Here is a 14454-nt window from a genome sequence, read left to right as displayed (position 1 = left end):
ACCTCAGTGACTTATGATAAACTTCGCGAAAATGCGTGATTCTTCCATCATATTTTGACAGAGTATCAAGAAACAATTGGGCCAAGAACGTCATGAAATCTGAAAAAAGGTTTGCCTATGAAAGTTTCAGGCCTAAAACAAGCGTTTTGATTCATCTCCCACGGGCGCCAAGGATATAGGCCTATTAATTGTCTGGTTTGAACATGGAACTTTTCTGTACAGGAGGCTACCTGGAGGTATCCTACGGGGGGGGGGGCAACGAATCGCCATGGTGTTTTTTTTTTTGGGGGGGGGCACCGCGTTGTGATCCTAACTTCAAACTTATTCACACAAATAACAAAAAAGGACTAGGTCTTTCCCCTCTTTGTTGACCTATAATCGCCTTCTTTGTTTTATCTCAACTTGAGACTTAAATCATGGAGGTAGAAATTTCACTGCATATGTAGTTGGTGAACACTGTAGCCCACCTAACATGAGCACATCATGATGCCCAAAACGGCGAGACTGCACTATCCCAACCAAACCAATCAATCGATTGTGCCGTCTTAATAAAATGACCATGTATATATAACCATAACCAAGTTTTATAATACAGGAAATCATTATGTCAAGTACATCCTGTATGGCTTTATTCAATGATGGGCGCTTCAGGTAGTTTCGATATAAATGGTGGAGATGTTCCCTCTCTCATGGTCGACCGTGGCAAGGAGGCTAGACGAAGGGGCTCGGCCATGGGTTAGTCGCAACTGTAAACGGTACAAAACAATTTACCAGCGGAAACTTCGAACGGGCTGCCGCTTGTGGATTGTGAGGACATAACAAGGTTGTGACCGTAGAACAAGCATGGAGGTATAATACCTCCATGAAGGGTTGACTGAGCTGTTTTGACGGCCTATAATGTAGTGACAAAACGCTCAGCTCCGCTCAACCCCTGCAGTTTACAGCATCGAAGATGCATATCCCCCCGCCCCCCCCCCACACCCACGATACGGTGAGCTATGATAGCGCCCTCTTTTGAAACATCCTCGTTTATTAGCCCAAGTTTGTCCATTGTCGATGGGATCGAGGATAGAATCTCCGGCGGGCCATATTATTTCCCTGGGACATCACCGGTAAAAGCAGCCATACACTTAACACAAAGTTCACCAAAGTGGAAAATAATTGAATTACTAGGAACAACAATTCATTTCTTATTTTATTGGGGGGCGGGGCGGGGGGATTGCACGCGTACCGTCGCACAGTAGAGGCAAACAAATGAACATAATATTGGCATACGTTAAATATAAATACATTTCATCTTCAGTCAGAAATGAGAGGGGGGAAATTTCCATGGCAAACATTATAACACTACTCCCGGGGAACAGTTGACAGAGGGACAGGGTACTGTTGTGTGGGGTGACCCTCTGAAACCAACCAGTGGCGATTCTGTCCCCAAGAGATTTGTATGGTGATCCCCCCCCCCCCGTCCCCCCCATACGGCGAACTGTTACAAACTTCTTCTGATAGCGCCCTCTTTTGAACCCTCCTCCACAACAGCCTATGTTAAAGTATTCCATAATCTCCAGACAGATTTCCCTGGGACATCGGTGCGACATGAGATTCGTGCCCCCCCCCCCTCCCCATAATGGAGAATTCATGGTGTGCATAAGTTCTGATGCGCCCTCATTTGAATCCTCCTCCTCTAGCACATGTTAGTTTCCAAAATTATGAGGAACAGGATCCGGCGGACGGAATTCCCCGGGACACCCGGCTCTGTCTGCCTTTTATCCAAAAAGGAATACGTTGCATTGGATCGGTCGAGTTGGTTGTTGAGAAGCGTTAGAAACCGTTTGTTATAAAATGCAAAGTATCCACACAAACATGCCTCAAAATTGCGCGGTTTTCCTTTTACGTTGAGCACTCAAACAAACACGGTCGGCCATTTTGTGAAGTCAAAATAATTATTTTTACTCCGAAAATGGCTGACCGTGTTAGTTCGCGACGTAAAAGTACAGCCATGCAATTTCGAGTGATATACCTGTGTGGATTATTATAATCTACTTTTAAAATATCTTTTTAACTATATGCATTTCATAACGGTTTCAAACGTAAGTTTCAAAGACCAACTCGTCCGATCCAAGGCAAATTAACGATAACTTTTACAAAGCGTGGCTGGTGAGTTGCTGGGGCATCTCTCTGCTGTGTCGGTCTACTCAAGGCCCCTCTCTGTTTCCACCGTCTCTTCATTCGGTTTATAAGAGGGTCTCTGCCTTCGATTATTTTCATTTCAGACATATTTGTTTCATGTCAACATCAATCAATACTGTTATCATCAGATTATCATCTGCCGAGGTTGAAACATCGGAAAAAAATGCTTCGATCCCACTTGATCAAGATAGGCCTATATACTGTAAAGATCATACCCAGTACCGCTACTGGTGAATTCAGAGCGGGCCGGTGCTTTGAGTCAAATTTTTGACGCCATAAAATGGCCGACCGTGTTATATAAACCTATCTAATACAATATGAATTTCATAACAAACGGTTTCAGAGTGCTTTTCGAAGACCAACTCCTGCGTGCGGGCTAATTAATAACAAGGCAAATTGGCGCTGGATCTAACCTGATAATGACGTCTCCTGTGCTTGGGGTCTCAGACTCAGGTGCAGAGCTGGACAACAGGGACTCGACTTCCTCACTGCTGACATATTAAAAGAAAACTAATTAGCTATCTCTGCTTGGCAATATAAGGCATCAATCTCAGATCGGCTTAAAGGCACCGGAGCTGTTCATAATATAAAACTTGAGAAGGTAGTAACTTCTCACTGATGAATTGAATACGATACCTCAGCTGGAATTCAAGCATCTGTTTTTTTTTCTTTCTTCTATTATTTTCTCGCAACTTTGATGACTAATTGAGTCCATATTTTCACCGGTTTGGTACTTTATGCATAGTATTGGGATTCACCAAGTGAGACTTCTGGTCTTTTTGACAATTAACAAAGGCGTCCAGTGCCTTTAACGTCATCTTACATTGCGAATATCCTCTCACTCTCTGTTCTTCTGCTAGGACTTTGTTAAGCTGTTCCTGGAACTTTCTCGTCATTATGTCGATCGTGCCTAATCCGATAGTGCTCCGTAACTTTGGAACACTTTTACCTGCATACGATGCTGATAAAGTTCAATTCACTAAATCAAAAACAGTGCCGGCCACTCTTTATGTAGCTTCACTTAGCTTGCAAGATAACTGTCTTAGATTATTCATTGTGTACTATCTTTGTATTCTATATTTCTCTGTTTTTTTGCATTTTGCATGACATCGATTCCACCCTAAAATGATTAAAACGCTCATTGAGCGATAAAATCCAAACGGTGAAATAGTTTTAGTTATTTCTCATAATTTATTACATTTCAGGCAGAAATAATTTCAAGGGGTGTTTTCTACTATCACCATCATTAGACCGTGTAATTTTTAATGTGGGGTAAACCTGTGATCTTAGACGAGTTTTTCTTTTTTAAACAATTCTGTAACGTTAGGAAAATGTATGTATACATTAAAATATATGAACAATGCAGCTGCATTACCTGTTAGTTTCAACCCTTGTTTAACACTTACCTGAAACATTATAGGCTGCATTACAAATCTGCAGGTTCATACATCATAGAACACCGAACCACGTCAACCAAAGTGTTGTCTCACGTGTTGTCTCACGTGGCCCTCTAATTTGAATGAGTCTAGAAAACTAGTCAGAATTCTTTTAGTTCATGTTACAATATTGATGTGCAATTTTGTATAACAATAGGGATACTAACCAACTTCAGAACTGACTCCGCGGCAGTACAGTTTATTACGATCCTATAAGCTAAAGTAGTAGTCCAGTCTAATTTCTATACCATCCGCCCTGGTAATAGTTAAAAAGCAGGACAGTTCTTTTCAGAACTGAGAAGTCTCCCGAACCTCCGATTATCTACTCCACGGCAGTAGAATAAAGCAAGACAGTTCCCTAAGAACAACTCTACCTGGCAAGTAGATACACACATGGTGTTACCGCAAACCAAATATACATTGATACCTCACCATGCAATGCCTCAAATCCTAGATACTAACGAACGTGTTTACTGTCTCATACACCCGTTATGATGTGATGTCTTTCATTGCATGTCCGTCCGTGTGTTTATAGTCCAGTCAATCTATCAGAAATACTGGCTTGACCTGGAAAAAATTGCAACAGAATTGATTCCAAGTTTAACATATCAAAAGTCCTCCAAAATCCAAGTGGCGGAAAGCCGTCAAATTTGCATAATTATGTTAATTAGTTTCCGCCATTAGCTGAAAATGAAAAAAACGTGCATATCTCGGTAACAAAGAGGGCTAGCATGCTCAAAATGGTGTCTGTACCCATGTTTTCATGGTCAAGGAGTCCAATGAAGAAAGGAATAACCTTTAAAAAGCGCTGGAAAGCCTTCCAATTTGCATAATTATGTTAATTAGTTTTTGCCATTAGTGGCAAAACATGCATATATCGGTAACAAAGAGGGCTGCATACTCACAATGGTGTCTATTCCCATGTTTTCGTGGTCATGGAGTCAAGTGAAGAAATAAATAACCTTTCAAAAGTGTCGAAAAGCCTTCAAATTTGCATAATTATGTTAATTAGTTTCTGTCATTAGTGGCAAAACATGCATATCTTGACATCAAAGAGGGCTAGCATGCTCAAAATGGTGTATATACCCGTGTTTTCATGATCAAGGAATCCAGTGAAGGAAGGATTAACCTGTCACAAGTTTCGAAAAGCCTTCAAATTTGCAAATTTTTATGTTAATGATTTTCCGTCATTAGCTGAAAGTGAAAAACATATCGTTAAAACAAAGAGGGCTAGCATGTTCAAAATGGTGTTTATACCCGTGTATAGAAGTTCATGAATCAGCGTTTGTTCAGACCAGTTTCTTGATCACACTTAAGAGGAATGCAAGGGTCTTTTCACAAGCATGGATGATGTCCTCTGTCTTTGCGCTTTCAATCATGAAAGTATCAGCCACTTTTGACCACTCATTGGTACGGATCTTGGGGACAGGCCTACTTGCTTTCCAATGCCATACAGCCTTGGTGTCGTGTCACACCCCAAAGTGCTTGAGCACACAGAAGGGCCAAGCTCCTCCTTCCGGATGTTCCACATGCGATTTTTATTTTGTTTCGGCTTTGGCATGAAGAATAAGGATCTGCCTTATAGTATATGCATTGTGAAAGGTAGCACTAAACAGGTTGGTGTCGTTCCAACAAGCACAGTGTCATTGGACAAGGGATGCTGCAATGGCTTCTTGGTCATTTAGTAAAAACACCCATATATCAACAAATACTTCCTGGAAGGGTGTTGTTCGTCGCATGGATCGCTGTTGGGCATGACTGTCAAAAATGGCTGATAATTTCATGGTGGAAAGCCCAAAGGAAGATCATCCATGCTGCTGAAAAGGCACTGCATTTCTCTACAGCGCATATCAAAACACCGTTCTTAATAAACTGCGATTGAAGAAGTTCAGTGACGAGACTTTAACAGACTGACAGAGCTCGAAATATGTCGAGGCTAGCAATTTGGCACCTACTGAGGCATCTACCAAGATCCACAGTATGCGAAGCTACTACCAAATTCAAGAATGAGGAGGGGGGGGGGGAACGATCACTTAAATCGACTGGATTGTGGTTGTGCACACTAGCTACTCATGATGTCCCACTGGAACAAAGTCAACAAGTTGGGAGATCTACCCACAATGAGTTGATTTTAACTCTTAACATCATACCACTACCCAAATCGGGCCACCTCTCTACACCAGATAACTATACCTTTATCTTATCTTGTCATGAAGACATATAACTGTCTGATCCTGACTCATGGTTTCCGTCCAAAGAGAACCACAACTGGGCAGATCCTTGCCCTAAGGCAAATACTGGTCGGAGTCAGTGACAAGAACATGTCATGTGTCATTACCTTCATCGACTTCAAGAAAGCCAATGGCATCGTACACCGATGCAAGCTCATTCAGATCCTTCGAGCATGGAGTCCAGAAAAGGCAATTACTGCAAGCTACAACAATTTGTGGGCTAAGGTGGTCACCCCAGATGGTACCACATACCTGTTTGAAATCACGGCTGAAGCTCTGCAGGGGGACACACTAGCATTATTCGTGTTCATGCTCGTCTTGGATTGCTTTGAGATCTGCTATCAATGGCAAGGAGGAAGAGCTAGGCTCTACGCTTGCCGAACGCCGGAGAAGGAGAGTGCCAGCTGTAGTGATTACAGGCCTTGATTATGCTGACGACATCTCTCCTCTCAGACACAGTGGATGAGGCACAAAAACTGCTTGCAGCTGATTAGCTCTAGTGCAGCCGAGTTGGCCTGCAGCTCAACTCGAAGAAGACAACAAATTGACGGTCTGCCCACTGAGTTGACAAATCAACTCAGATGGGCAGACCCTAGAGCTCCCCTAGAGGTCATTGAAGAACTTAAATACCTTGGCGTCCTCATAATATGATCAACTAAGAGTGAGAAAGGGTGAGGAGAGCTTTGGCACGGAATGCCCTTCCTGGCAAGAGCATCTGTGAAGAGCTGGTCTCAACGATATCATCAAGAGTCGCTGTTCGTTGCTACAGTTGAGTCTGTATTTCTGTATCGAGTCAAGACAGGAACTCTGATAGCAATTCAAGAAAGAGCACTAGACGGTGTCTTAACAAGAATGGTATACACGGATGGCCCTTGATGTGCACTATGTTTAAGAGGACCTTATGCCCTTCCAAGCCCTACGATGCCCTTCCAAGGGCATCGACAATCATCTCTCAATCAGGGAACGAAGGATGAGGCTGACTGGCCACTCTGTCCGACATCCAGAGCTAGCTGTTGGCACCCTTATTCTTTGGGATTCCATGGATGGAAACAACAGCAAGGGCAGGAGGAGACTAATATTCGTAGATCAGCTGACGAATGATGCAACACGATCCCGAGAGTGCGTCGGCTGAAGACAACCTCTCGCTCAACTGAATTGGCAATGGTCAAACAGAACCCGTTGCCAGTGAAAACTGACTTGCCACCTGCACCTAATGAAAGATATGCATGTTTTTCCACCAATGGAAGAAACTAATTAACATACCTTTGCAAATTTGAAGGCTTTCCAACACTTTTGAAAGGTAATTCATTTTTTCATTGAACTCCTTGACCATAAAAACATGGGTGGTATAGACACCATTTTAAGCATGTAAGCCTTTTTTGTTTTAAAGATATGCCTTTTTTCATTTTCAGCTAATTAATAGCGGAAACTAATTAACATAATTTTGGAAATTTGAAAGCTTTCCAACACTTTTAAAAGGTTATTCCTTTCTTCATTGGACTTATTGACCATAAAAACATGGGTATAGACACCATTTTGAGCATGCTAGCCCTCTTTGTTGTCAAGATATGCATGGTTTTTCATTTTCAGCTAATGGCGGAAACTAATTAACACAATTATGCAAATTTGAAGACTTTTAGTCACTTTTTAAAGGTTATCCCATTCTTCATTGGACTCTTTGACCATGAAAACATGGGTATAGACACCATTTTTAACATGCTAGCCCTCTTTGTTGTCAAGATATGCATGGTTTTTCATTTTCAGCTAATGGCGGAAACTAATTAACACAATTATGCAAATTTGAAGACTTTTGGTCACTTTTTAAAGATTATTCCTTTTTTCATTGGACTCCTTGACCATGAAAACATGGGTATAGAAACCATTTTGAGCATGCTAGCCCTCTTTGTTGTCAAGATATGCATGGTTTTTCATTTTCAGCTAATGGCGGAAACTAATTAACATAATTATGCAAATTTGACGGCTTTCCGCCACTTGGATTTTGGAGGTCCAGCTGCAGTATGACTGGACTATTAGGGGATAAAGTTGCCTACATGCACATGTACACCTTGGTAATTATTGTCAAAGGTCCCTTGAAAGCTAATTAAACAAAAACAATAATACTAGACAATAAGATTTACTCTCCAAGGTTAAATGTCAAATAATTATAATCTTCGTGAAGGAGAAGGCACAATTCTGCGGCTGTCAGTTTTAAGTGACACTTCGTTGAAAAAGCAGCGGGGGTAAAGATTCTGGTGATCGGAATGACTCGGTTGGACTCGATGCTCTTAGCAGCAATTTACGTGTGCTGCGGAATTACAGGTAATAAGACAGACATTTTAAAATTATCAGAATCATCAAAATCTGAGTTTATTTAACTGATTGTTCTGATGCGAGTACAAACTTTGAATTTAGTTTTTTGAATTTGGTTTCATTGTTTAATGATTCGCAAACACCATTCACATGGTGAAACTGTTCATGATTACAGGGGTACGTCATTGTATTATTCAGTTTGCGATAAGAAGCTAGTGTATCTGCTTTGCTGCGTAGTTTTGTTCTTTGTGAACTTGTCGATGGCTAGTCTACCGCGAAAGAGTAGGATTTCGAATTCGGGATCAGAGACTAATTTTAGTTCTGAAAAGAAGAAATAAAATTCCTTTTTGTCAAAGCCGTCTATAAATGGACATGGCGAAAAACATACTCCTTCTTTCTGAAACCCGTTGGTACGATCGACACAAATCACGTAGACCTTCATATGAATAGTACGGGCGAGTGGAAGTGACGGGCGAGATGGACAAGATATAAGTGGTATGGGCGAGAAGGAAGTTGTCGAGGGAGATAGAAGTGGTACGCTAGGGCGGGATGGGAGTGTTACGAGCAAAGTGGAAGTGGTATACAGGCGATATATAGGCGAAGTGATACGGTCGCAATATAAAAGTGGTACGGGCGAGAGAAGGAAGTGTTACGGGTAAGAGAAGGAAGTGTTACGGGCGAGATAGCAGTCGTACGAAGGCCTACGAGATATAGGTCGATCGTCACATTGGGTTTTCGTTGAGAAGAAAGATGTTTTTATCAACCTTGTCCCCTAGAAAGCTTCTTGTTATTAACTACAAACCGGGGAGGTAAGAAATCGGACGGGACTATTGTTCGCATTTGAAATTAGGGGAACTTACTTGCCTCTAACGTTACTGCCGCGGAATAAGTTCTCACCTGCTCTAGTCATCTTTATGTTATTTATTTGTTTATTTATTTATTTCCAGGCAAACAGTACATACCAAGAATAGGCAATAAAAAATAAGACTACACAGAGAACAAGCCTGCGCATATCCAAAAAGCGAAAATAATCACTATCAAAGGCGATCCAGACAATAAAAATAACAAAGGCACAAAAGGACAAAAACGACATAAAAATTGCACATCAAATACCAAATCAAATATAAATGTATATAAAAACTGTAGAAAATACATTGTATACAAAAAATAAAGATCATCGTCTGGAAACTTAAGCTCAGTGTATTTGTTAAAAACATTATCAGAGATTTCTTCCATCTGCAAAGTAAACTACACAATATAAACAATTTCAACTTGTGATGTATTTTAAAGATATCATTATTTGTAAATTACTTTATAGCAAAAGACCGTGCAAGTCTTACGCAGACATTGGACGAGGCACTTCTTGTACATTGATTATACCATTAACATTGCCACTCGATTAAAAGACATGCTTGAATCCACCAATATGTCACAGTTTGTTAGTATACCTACTCAAATAAGCGGTCACATTCTAGACCTTGAAATCGCTCGCCCATCCGATAACCTTGTAGACTCAGTAAATGTTGGAAGTTTTCTAACGGACCACGCAGCCATACATTGTTCACTAAACTTAAATAAACCCCTGCCGACTAATAAACAAATCTCCTATCGCAAATATGCTTGCCTTGACCATGATTCTTTTGCAGAGGATATTTGCAAGTCTGATCTGATAATCAATCCTTCGGATAACTTGATGTTCAGACAGCGTACTAAGTTAGACCCGAACCGATTTAACTTTTACGAGCAGAAGGGGGTGATCGTAAAAATAAAACCCCTTTGCGTTCAGACAGCACTGAGTTAAACCCGATCCGGTTTATCTTTGGTTTTAAGAGGTCAAAGAAAACGCGACCCCGTTATTCTAACATCCTGTTTATTGTCCTGTTCATTGGTCACCGCGGGTTTACGTAATAATTCTGGAGGTCAATGGGTCGCCTGTTGTGAGTTAAACCGGATGTGGTCTTTTTTTATTCTGTCCACACACAGTGTTAAAAGATAAACCCGAAGCGGTCTAAAGATAAACCCCCTCCCTGGACGGTTTATCTTTTGTGGGTTGAACTCAATTCGGACTAACTTTAGATCCGTTCAGACACACTGAGTTGAACTCGATCGAGTTGAACCATGAGTTAAACCAACTTTAGTACCGTGTCTGAACGTTGGATACCCTCATTGATCAGTATGACTGCATACTTAAATCTCTTCTGAACCATCATGCTCCGTTAAACAATCGCTCTGTAACCATCAGACCATCAAACCCATGGTACTCTACTGAGATTGCTGAAGCAAAGAAAATGCGTAAACGACTTGAAAGACCTGGCGGAGAACAAACGATGCGGCTGATAGAGATCAGTTTAAAGCTCAACGTCAACGCGTTCTCCACATGATCAATGATGCTAAATCAAAATATTACCAGGATAAACTATCTAGCTGTGAGAACCAACGAGAAATATTTCGGATAGTTGAATCTTTATTGCATAGTAAAAGTAAAACCAAGCTACCAACTCACAGTGACACTTTGGAATTGGCAGAAAAATTCAGTGATTACTTCATCACCAAGATTAGAAATATTTGGACTGATCTTGACACTTCCGTCTCTACACAGTCAATCAGTGCAGATACAAGTGAGCCTAACTCCAATATCCCTACACTCGAAAGATTTGAACCAGCCTCTGTAGTTGAAATACGGAAACTGATAACTTCATCACCTTCAAAATCTTGTGACATTGATCCAATCCCAACCAACCTGGCTGTTGAAAAAACACTTGAATGTCCCGTCCACCCCTATCACCAAAATTGTCAATTTGTCGCTCCATAACGCTGCTTTCCCTCAGCGTTTCAAAAGTGCTATCGTCACTCCACTCCTTAAAGTCACCTGGAAGTGGTATTTTTTTTTAATAAAGCTTTTGTCACTAAAATATGTGTTTTTACGAGAGGAATGTGAATAAAAAGTTAACTAAGGTTTCAAAATATTAGTTTTGATTGTATTTACAAATTTACGAGTAGGCCCCGACCCGAGAGGGCGCTGTTCGTGACGTAATTCAAGGCGCGATATTTGAAGAGAAAATTTGTAGTCAGGCCCCCGTACATTACGTCTGGGAACATGGCACATCAAAACAAATTTAGACAGGATTTTACACACATACGTACATTGAAACTTGAACATGTTGCGCCTAGTGGTTTTTACAAAAGCTATTGCTGCTATTTTTATTTAACTATGCGACTTTTTAGTGACCAAATGGGTTGTAAGATGTGGGTCTGCCTACGTATTATTATAGAAATACGGCCACGGAGCAGACTGCACGCACGAACTATGGCTGCTGTATAATGTGCGGACGGTCACATAGGACCTGCACGCACGGTGAATCGCATGCGGTACCCCAAAAAAATCGTGTCACTTGGCAAAAGCTAAAAACATACTCTCAAAGTTCAAACTTACCCGAATTTTTTCACGTTTAGCAAATGCTCCTCTGGGTTCGTCACGTCTTTCAGATACCTTCTTCGATTTCCCACTAGCTGGAAAATTGTTGGGACGGCGTCGTGTTTAAGAATGGCTCTTCTCGTCATGTCAAATGAGTGGTGTATCCTGGATTCGAAGCACGACGGCTCGAAGTGTTCGCTACATAGCGCTGAAAAAGACGTCGGACCGGACCACTTTGCTCTAGTTAATCTGACTTTCGCAGCCCACAACCGCCTATACTTGGGATCTGCAGGAAATAGATGAAGACTGACCCCATCTTTAGTTGTTTTGCTGCATCCAGCAGCAATACACCTGGTCGGCATTGCCGGAAAAATGTCAGAAAAAAACCTTTTTCGCAGCATACAAACTCACGTCTTAGAATTACATGTACTTTTGCACGAGTGTTTATCTACGCTTCGAGGCAAAGTCTTCCTTTTCCTACGTCACAAAAGGGGTAGGCGGAGTCAACCCCCCAAGCACTTAATTAATTTTTTTAACATATAAATCGTGACAAACGATTACTCAAAAAATTGTTTTATTGTTAATAAACATATACTCTTATGTTTAAAAGAAAAAAATCCTATTTTCAGGTGCCTTTAAAAAGCCATCGCTCGACTCAGAAAATCATAAAAATTTCCGCCGTTTCCAACCTCTCATTTATGTCAAAAAAATTGAGAAAGTAGTTGCTGCCCGTCTGACCGATCATCTGTCTGAACACAATCTGTATGAGCCCTCCCAATCTGCATACAGAAATTATCATGGGACAGAAAGTGCATTGTTGCGTGTTCATAATGATATTCTTCGCACTGTGGATGATAAACGCGGTGTGTTCTTGGTTCTTTTAGACCTTTCCGCTGCCTTTGACACAATAGATCATACTATACTTCTGGGACGCCTGAACTCTTTGGGTGTCAAGGGGCCAGCTCTCCAATGGATTACATCTTACATCAGCAACCGAACTCAAGCCATTAACATCAATGGAGTTTTATCATCAGTTGCCACGCTCTTGTTTGGTGTTCCCCAGGGATCTGTCCTTGGGCCACTTTTCTTCACCATTTACTCTAAACCAATAGCCTCAATCGCGAGAAACCGCGGACTCCATGTACATTTGTATGCAGATGATACTCAACTGTATCTTTCATTTGATTTGAACTGTTCTGATGAGCAATCTGAACGCAAACGTGTTGAGCAATGTGTTTCTGATATTAAGTTATGGATGACCAACAATAAATTAAAACTCAACGATGATAAAACTGAGCTGCTCATAATATCATCTAAACATAACCAGAACAAAATTGTAAATCACCAGATGCAAATTGGCACTGCCACTGTAACATCATCTGCAAATGCTCGGAATCTTGGGGTCATTTTTGATAACACTATGTGTATGGAATCCCGTGTTAAGAAAATTTGTCAATTTTTGAAAATTCTGCTTTTTACCATAATAGAAATATTAACAGCGTTCGCAAAATCCTCAACGAAAAGTCTGCTTCTATCCTTATACATGCTTTCATCACATCCAGGCTTGATAATGGAAACTCATTGCTTTATGGTATAAACAAGAATCTTATCACAAAACTTCAAAATGTCCAGAACGCTGCTGCTTGCGTATTATCTAAAACACGTAAATATGATCACATCACACCTGTATTGAAACAACTTTACTGGCTCCCATGTCTGTCAAAGAATTAAATTCAAAATTATTTTGCTCGCCTGGAAAGCTATGAATGGAAGGGCTCCTCCATATCTGAAAGAAATTCTCTCACCATATACACCTACTCGCAATCTTCGCTCTACAAACCAACTTTATTTAATTGTCCCCAAAACAAACACTTCCAACGGCGTTCGTGCTTTTTCTGTATCCGCACCCACACTCTGGAACTCTCTTCCTTTACATATTCGAGCTACAACGTCTCTGGACATTTTCAAAACTCTGCTTAAAACCCACCTATTCAAAATTTCTTATGATTGACTTTCTGTCTGTTTTTAACCATTTATTTTTGCCAACACGTTTATGTAATTCAACATTTTTATTCAATTTACCCTTATTTCTTTCCAAGCTTCGTAATTTGTATTTTTGTTTTTGTTTTGTTACTCTCTTTGTTTGTTTTATGCGCCTCGGAATAAGTTTAGTCTTAGATAGATGGCGCTTTATAAGTTTTAATTGTTATTATTATTATTATTAACATCAACAAAAACAGCAAGTCTTCGTTTGTTTGCTTACAGTTCATGCGACAGTGGAAGGTGAAATTTGCCCAGAGCAATGGACTAGGTGTTTGCCAGACTGTGAGGATCGAGCACCTCTCAAATCTGTTCTACTTGGTAGGCATGGTTCCAGTGATGAAGACGTGACGCCAAGGGAGAATTGTCGCTGCGACAGTAAATGTACCATCTTTGGTGACTGTTGCGTTGATTATTTCGACCATTGCGTTAACGAAACAAGTCCGCCAAACTCAGAGACGAGGTTTGCCCCTTTCTTCCGCTGCGTTTCCCCCTTTGACCCAGTCCAGCTATTCGGAAATGTCGTAGCTGTTGCAAAATGCCCTCCTGCTTGGCAGAACAACGAAGTCCGAAACGACTGCGAGGACGACACACTGAAGAGCTCACAAAATCTTCTTTCGCTACCGGTGAATGGGCCCGATGATTCTGTTTTTAAGAATGTATACTGCGCAATCTGTCACAATGTCCCACTACAACAAGTTCAACAATGGTCTTTCAAATTTTGGGATTGTAGTCGCTTTTTGTCAAGAGGAATCCCTGAGTATAGTTCGTGTACCAAATGGCGTATAACTCCCCCTGAAACGTCCAAAGACCTACATCGTTGCTACCGAAACTA

The sequence above is a fragment of the Asterias amurensis genome, chromosome 5 (genome assembly GCF_032118995.1).
Source record: "Asterias amurensis chromosome 5, ASM3211899v1".
In the NCBI taxonomy this organism is placed as follows: Eukaryota; Metazoa; Echinodermata; class Asteroidea; order Forcipulatida; family Asteriidae; genus Asterias; species Asterias amurensis.
The sequence above is the reverse complement of the archived record's forward strand: the minus strand, read 5'-3'. Positions refer to the sequence as shown.